Raw genomic sequence first — 8,525 nt, 5'->3', positions numbered from 1 at the left:
TGATCACTTCCTCCCAGGGTTCCTATGGCTTCAACACCTTCTATCATTTCATCTCTGTTAGTGAGAATTAGATCCAAAATGGCTAATCCCCTAGTTCCCTTCTCTACTTTTTGGGAGACAAAGTTGTCTGCTAGGTTTGCCAGGAACCGGTTTGATCTTCCACTTGGTGCAGAGTTTGTGTCCCAGTTGATGTCAGGATCATGCATTGCTTCTTCAAAATGATACACAAGGGATTCAAAATTATTCCACACAGCCAAAACTGTACGCAAACTAGATGACACCCATCAGGTACTTAAAATTCTTCCAATTTTCAGCAGCTCAGCCCCCAGTAATTCTGCACATAAATGCAACTCTCTACTATTCTTTGCCAAAGCATGGTATATGACATAAAGTTTATCAATAAATGATTTGAATCGGAGAGGATTTCCGGTGATGCCACTGACTAGACGCTGGGGAGCGATTCTCCGTTCCCCAGGTCCAAATTTCCTTTGCTGGAGGGCCCATTAGGGCCAAATGCCACCCTGCAGGGGTGGCCACCGAGGGCTGAACCTTTGAGGAACGGGAGCCGGCGGTAGCCAGCTTGCCGAACCCAAAGCAGTCCCTGGAACCAGCAAAAGAAAGGTGAGTGCATCTATGCGTGCCGCCATTAACAGCTGATCGTCGGAGACAGAAAACAGCTGATTTGGAAAGCAAGCAGCCGGGCCGGGTGAGACTATATTTCTGTTCTTTTGGCAAAGTGGACTTTATCGGAAAGAATAATCTGTCTTTAACTCGAAGCTGGAAGCTGAAGGGAAGAAAGAGGAGGGCTTTTTGTTCCCCCCCCTCCCATACAAGCAGCGGTTTAAGCGACTTTACTAAGGAGAAGCAACTTGGACTATTTTAAAATTAAATTGGAGAAATTATTTCACTCTTAGAAGGAAAAGAAAACATCTTAATTGGGAAAAGCCACTCTAATTGCTTCTTTTTTTTCTATTAGAACTTTAAAACTCTGTTTCCACTTTGAATATTTTCTCTTCTCTATTTAAACATCCCGAGGAAAGAGACAGCGTTCTCCTGGTGGTTACAGTGTAATTTTTTTTCCTCTTTGTTTCCCCCCACCCCAAGCTTTGTTTATTCAGCTGCAAAACTTGGCTCAATGCCCAGACACTTGGCTCTATGCCCAGACATTCCTATCTCTTTTAAAAGATACTGAAAGAGACTTTTTTTTTCTTTGTGTGTGTCTGGCCACCTGTATATTGCCTATAATAAGGAAAATTACAAAAGAAGGGAATCTTTTATTGGTTTTTTTTTCTTCTCTTTTTTTTGGCAGTGGAATAAATTTTTAAACTTGTAATTGGACTATAAATTGTTCTTTTTTTCTCTTTCCTGTAATTTTTTCCTTTTTAGAATTTTTTATTTTTGTCTCTTTTTTTGGTTTCTTCTTTTTTTGTTCCTTTTTTACACCTTTTTTAGTCTTCCTCTTTGGATATAAATATGTACTCTCCTTTTTTCTTTTTTTGAGATTTTGTCTTGTTTCTTTTTTGTTCTTTCTTTTTTCCATTTCCCCCCCTTTTGGATGGTTGTGGAAGTTGTTTTTCTTTTTTTTAATTATCTCCCTATTGGAATTGTTTTTGTTCCTTTTTCTTTTTTCAATCATGTTTGGCCTTGTCTCCTGATAATAGGAGGGCTTTGGATTACAATTGGCCATCGGGCCGTTTGGCGGATTATAATTAGCCATTGGGCTCCTTATTGGATTATAAATAAAAACAACAATTAGAAAATGAGCGTCTCAAATTTGGCTAAAGGGGCGAAGAAGGGTTCCTCGGCCCCTGCCTCAACTTCGGTGAGTCCAGCTCCTGAAAAATCAATTACAACATTTCTACAACAGGAAACACAACAAAAAGATACGCAAATGATACTCCAAGCAATTGCTGCGTCTAAAATGGAAATGAAAAAAGATTTGGAAAAAAAGTATGAAGATTTGAAAAATGATCTTCTTAAAATGGATCAAAAAATGGAAACTTTTCAACAGGCGATGACAGACACTCAACAAAGAATGCAAAAAATAGAAGATAAGTCAGCGGTGGTTGATCAGAAATTAGAAGCTCTGCAAGATGAAAACCAGAGATTGGTGCAAGCTAACACGGAATTGGAAGACAATATGGCCGTTATGGAGATGGAAAGAGCATCATACTTTTTAAGATTCCAAAATATTATAGAAGAGAAGGATGAGAACTTGTTGGAGTTGATGAGTGAGCTACTGGCGGAACTACTTGGAATGGAAATGGACCAAATGAAACGAGAAATGGATCAGGTTTTTAGAGTTAATTCAAGCTATGCAAGAAGATTCAGAGTTTCTAGGGAGGTCCATATAAGATTCCTCAAAAGATCCACACAAGATGAGATTTTGAGAGCAATAAGAGATCAACCACTGAAATATAAAGACAAAGAACTTGTAGTTCTGAAACAGATTCCCAGAAGAATAAGAGAAGCCCGAAGAGAGTATCAATTTTTAACAAGGAAATTGTTCAACAAAGGAGTGAATTTTAGATGGTTGGTTCCAGAAGGATTATTAATCTTCTGGGACTCGAAAAGATATAGACTGGATACCCCATCTCAAGCAGAGGAATTTTTCAACAATCATAGAGCTTTTTTGGAAAAAGGTGATGGTGAATCCAAGAAACCAGACGAAATGACGGGTGCAGGAACATCGAAGCAAATGGAGGAGGAAGAACCCCAAAAGACCCAATCAGAGGAAGACGTAAGGCCCAAAGATCAGAGGCAGATACGTTCCCCTAGAAGATTGAGATCTAGATACAACTAAAATCATGGAGGAGACTAGAATCTTTTCAATAAATATAAATGGTCTTAACTCCCATGAAAAAGGAGTAAAATATTTCATAGACTACAAAAATTGAAATTGGACATAATTTGCCTTTAAGAGACGCATATTAAAAGACAACATTTTAGATTTTTAGAACAACCAAAAATAGGTAAACTTTATTTCTTTTCAGCATTGCAAAAGAAAAGAGGGGTAGCCTTTTATATAAAAGAAAAGATGAACCCAAAACAAATTTACATTGACGATGAAGGGAGACTATTAATGTTGGAAATTACATGGAATCAATAACAAATTTTTGATGGTCGCAATATACGCCCCCAATGAGAAGCAAGATCAGTTTTTTCAGCAAGTATACGATAAATTAGTGGAATTAAACTATCAAAATCTCTGTATACTTGGAGACTTTAACGCAATAGCTGATGCAAAACAGGATTATAAAAGCTACAAACAAGGGAAAAAAGGGGGAAATACCCTACCCAGATCTTTTTTAAAGATGAAAGACGAATTATGTATACAACATACATGGAGAAAAATGAACCCAGATAAAACACAATATACATTTTACTCAAGTAGGCACAAATCGTGGTCAAGAATTGATATGATATGGACCTCTTATGAGTTAAAGACTATGATACAGGAGATTTAAATAGAACCTAATATCTGGGCAGATCGTAATCCAATTAACATGATTTGGAAAGGAACTAAGAAAAAACTAAGATGGTCGTTGAATAAATCCATACTGAAAGAAAAAGAATTCTTACAATTAGCAATGAAAGAAATGGAATTTTTCTTTAAAATTAATAAGAAAGAAGAAACCTCTATTCAAAATGTATGGGATACGGCGAAAGCATACTTCAGAGGTTTGGCTATAACTTATGTGGCTAAAAAGAATAAAGAAAAGAGACAAACACAGCTCAGATTGAAAGAACAATTTAGCAATTTGGAATCTGAGTTACGTGTTGACCCACAAAAGAAAAAGTTGAAGACACAAATGGAATTAATAAAACATAAGTTAAATTTACTTGAGATGGCTATAATGGCACAACAGATTAAACGATTGAAACAGAATTTTTTTTAAAATGCTAATAAACCGGGAAGATGGCTTGCATACAGATTGAAAAAAGAAAGAGAAAAAAGATTGATAAGTAAGCTACAAGACTCAAAAGGCCAGTTATATTGCCATAATGATGTAATGAAAAAAATTACTAAGGACTATTATGAGACACTCTATAAGGCGGAGATGATTTCTAAGGAGGCAATACAGGACTATTTAAAAGAAACAAATCTTCCAAAGGTGCCCGAGACTATGCGACATATGTTAAATGAGAAGATAACAATGATGGAGATTACAGAGGCAATAAAAAGGCAAAAGAAGGATAAAACTCCGGGACCTGATGGACTTTCCGCAGAATTCTATGTAGCCCTTCAAGATATAATAAGTCAGATTTTGAAAGATTTGTGCAATGAAACTTTTTCAGAGAAAAAAATACCAAATTCATGGACTGAAGCTAATATTACTTTGATACCCAAAGAAGATACTGATTGCACACAAATTAAAAACTATAGATCAATATCTTTACTAAACGTGGACTATAAAATTTTCACTGCAATAATGGCGGAAAGAATGAAGAAATTTTTGACTGAATTTATTCACTCAGACCAAAATGGCTTTTTGCCCAAAAGGCAGATAAAGAATAACCTAAGGATCATTTTAAATCAAAACCTTATAATACTTTTAGTAGGACCCTTTGTCTACCGTGAATATAAAGAACTGCGTGTTTTTCGGAAACTATTAAATTTAACCGTTAAATACAAAGTTGTCAACTTCCTTTACCTAAAACCACTTTTGAAATATTTACGATAAGTTCGTTAAATATTCTTTGTTTGTCGTTCCTATGAAAATTTACCTCACTATACAGATGGTTTTGATATCAAGAAAGGCACAAGACAGGGATGCCCATTGTCGCCTTTGTTATTTATTCTTACACTGGAAGTGTTGGCTAGGAATATTAGGCAGGATATGGAAATCAAAGGACTGGAGATAAAAGTTCAGAAATACAAATTACAGGCATTTGCAGATGATTTGGTTTTTATTTTGGAAGAGCCATTGGAAACAGCCACCAAACTCTTGCAGATAATAGAGACATTTGGAGAAGTGGCTGAACTGAAAATAAATAGGGAAAAGACTAAAGTTTTAACAAAAAACCTAACAGATAAACAGAAAAACCAACTCGCTAAAAAGACAAATCTTCAAATAGTTAAAAAAGTTAAATATTTAGGTATTCATTTAACAGCAAAATATACAACATTAAAAGAGGATAACTACGAGAGACTAGTGAAACAAATAAAAGCAGACTTGGAAAAGTGGGGAAATCTTCAATTATCACTGTTAGGAAGGATAGCGACTGTTAAGATGAATATTTTACCAAAACTACTTTTCCTATTCCAAACAGTTCCTGTTAAATTGACTAAGAATTTTTTTGATGATTTAAACACAACAATACTGAGATTTATATGGCAAGGAAAGAAAGCAAGAATTAAAATTAAATTACTACAGGAAACTAAAGACAGAGGGGGCTTTGGACTCCCAGACTGGAGACTGTATTATCAAGCAGCTATTCTGCTTTGGCTTAAAGAATGGATCACATTGAGAAACAAACGACTTCTGTACTTAGAAGGACATGATTTGCAATTAGGCTGGCATGTGTTTATGTGGTATGAGAAAAATAAAGTACATAAATACTTTCAAAACCACGCCATAAGGAATGTATTGCTTTCAGAGCGGGAGAGAATTAAACATCAAATCTACATGAAAATACCTCAGTGGCTTTCTACAATGGAAGCGTTTGCTTACCCAAATTTAATTAATTATGATAAACTCGTTACTTATAAAGATGTGCTGGATAAGGATGGAAAACCTAAAGACAGACAAGTTCTTCAACAAGGTATTGATTTAACATGGTGGTTGTATTTGCAAATTCAAACAAGATATGAAAAAGATGTAAAATTAACGGGATTTTATAAAGAACAGATATCAATTTATAAAATACTCCTAACAACAGATGAAAATTTGATTAAAAAACTTTATAAATTTCTGTTAAGTTGGAAGATGGAAGAAGAACAAGTAAAAGAAACAATGATAGTATGGGCAAAGAACTTTGGACATTCTATAAACTTAGAAGATTGGCAAAAACTCTGGGATAGAAATATTAAACTTACTAAAGCAGCCTCATATAAAGAAAACTTATACAAAATGTTTTATAGATGGCATATGACACCAGTTAGATTAGCGAAAATGTTTAAAAACGTATCAAATATTTGCTGGAAATGTAAACAAAAACCAGGTACGTACTATCATGCCTGGTGGACATGCCCTAAGGCAAAGAAATTTTGGTTTAAGATCCATCGATGGCTGGAAAAAATGACTAAAATACAAATAGAATTTAAGCCAGAATTGGTTTTTTTAGGATTATTAGGAACTAATTATGGAAAAGAGAATGAATATTTAATATTACACGTATTGACAGCGGCGAGAATAGTATTTGCCCAATTTTGGAAAAATGAAGATTTACCATCTGATCAGACTACAATTACTAAAATTTTAGAATGTGCAGAAATGGATAGATTAACTTTAGAGATCAAAGAGAAAGAAGACTCTATCTACTTTAAAACATGGGAAAATTTTTATTAATGGCTAGCAATACGATAGAATGAGAAAAGATTTTGAAATTAATTTGGATGAATGTGATTTTAAGCATTAGTGATTATAACTAATTAATTATTTTATTAATTATGGTTATTTAGTAAGATGAATAATATTTATTTACTATCTTTTATTCTTATGATTATTGTTAACCCAGTTTATTATAATTGTTTAGTATTATATAAGTGATGTTTATTTGATTTTGGTACCCAGACAGTAACTTGCTTGTTAAGCGTGGATTTTTTGCTGGGGGTAACCCCATCACTGTACCCATCCCCAATTCCCTTACATTTATCCTTTCCTATACCCCTACTGATCCCATCCCTTTCCTATCCTTATAAAACCCAATAAAATATTTATAAAAATAAAATAAAATAAATGATTTGAATCTATTTATTCCTGAAGTTTCCTTGACAGCATCACCTACTGATAATTCTAGTCTGTCTAATCGTGTTACGGTTTGATATTATCTTCCTTTTGGAAGACTGTCGTTAAAAAAGTGAGGTGAAAATGTAGGATAGTAGTGTCGTCGCGGTAGCGTACGGTCTCTTTGGTTTATAAAAAATTTTATTAGAAGTGTCATCCCATAAGAGTGAAGACATTGGAGTAAGGAATCAAATACTCCTTCTGCTGTTACTTTTTCAAGTTCTACCAAGTCCAAAAACAAATTTACTGGTGAATTCATTCCAACACCTTTGATACAGCATCGAACATCTACTATGAGGGTAGTCTTTTTGCTTATTGTGGGAGATAGTTCAAACCCTTAATTGTTTGACATAGGAAACAGCCTCCGATAATCTATCGGGGAGGAGTCAAGGTGGTGGACAGGCAGCAAAGGCTGTAAAGAGCTCCTCCAAAAGCAAAAGCTTTTTTTATTATTATTTTCTTTTTATTTTAACTGTTAACTTTTAAACTTTTTAATCCCTTTTAACATTGCATTTTTAACCTACCTATTTTTAACCTATTTTAACCTATTTTTAAACCTGTTTTAAACCTTGTTTGACCTTTTTATAATAGTCAAAGACTTTTTATAAAGTATATATACCAGAGAGGCCAGTATATATTGGAAACAGAAGCCACCGGAGGACAGAGGCATGGGTAAAAGAAGGAAATGCCAAGGCACCAGCCCGGGATCTCTCCTACCAGCGAAGAATGCAAAACAACCAAAAATTGAGGAGCACTTTGTTGGCAAGAGACTTGTAAGTAAAACTATTCCCCCCCCCTTCATTTCCAACAAGCCAGAGAGACTAGAATGGGACCTGCAAAGAGACAAAACAGCAGATACTGGACTTTCCCAATCTGGGGGGAGGGGAGCAAAATGACAGCCAGCTATTTTCACAAATAATGACTCCAGATACAGCCGGCATGGAGACTAAGATAAAGACTAAGAAGGTTGACAACAACAATCTAACTCAGAGTGGGGAGACCTTACCGTGGGAGAATACAACAGAGTTTATGGCAAAGCAATTTCTTCTCACAGCACAAACTGTAGTTTCAATATTTGAACAGCTAATAACCATTCAACATGATATAGAGACACTGAAAAAAGATATAGCTGTTCTGCTCCAGGCGCAGCATTGGGCTACAGGCACTCCCAGTGAAGTCTTTGCAGCAGACATGGGTATGTCAGAAGTAAGTCTTCATCCTGGTTCATCCAAGCCGGGAATAAATAAGCAACATGGCGACTGCTTTGGGAAGATGGTTACAGTTTATTCAAGAAGCAGAAAGATGGTTCTTGCAGGAAAGAGCAGAGGAGAGAAGGGCTGAGCACATGGGCAGTAGGTTTTTATACCCTCTCTAGCCTTTTGTTTGGAAGTTTCCTGTTCCTGTGGCATGAACTTTGAGGCTATTTCCTGTGTCACGTATTCTGACCTGAGTTTAGGTGTGCCTCTCTGGTATACTTTATGGTAATGGGTTAGTCCTATTATGTCCCAAAAGTCATATCCTGCTTCCCTGGGGCTGGGCTAATGACTCCTAGAGTTTGGGTGAAGTATGCAGATT

This window comes from Protobothrops mucrosquamatus, unplaced genomic scaffold (assembly GCF_001527695.2).
Source record: "Protobothrops mucrosquamatus isolate PMUCROS unplaced genomic scaffold, P.Mucros_1.0 scaffold3611, whole genome shotgun sequence".
NCBI lineage: Eukaryota > Metazoa > Chordata > Lepidosauria > Squamata > Viperidae > Protobothrops > Protobothrops mucrosquamatus.
The sequence above is the reverse complement of the archived record's forward strand: the minus strand, read 5'-3'. Positions refer to the sequence as shown.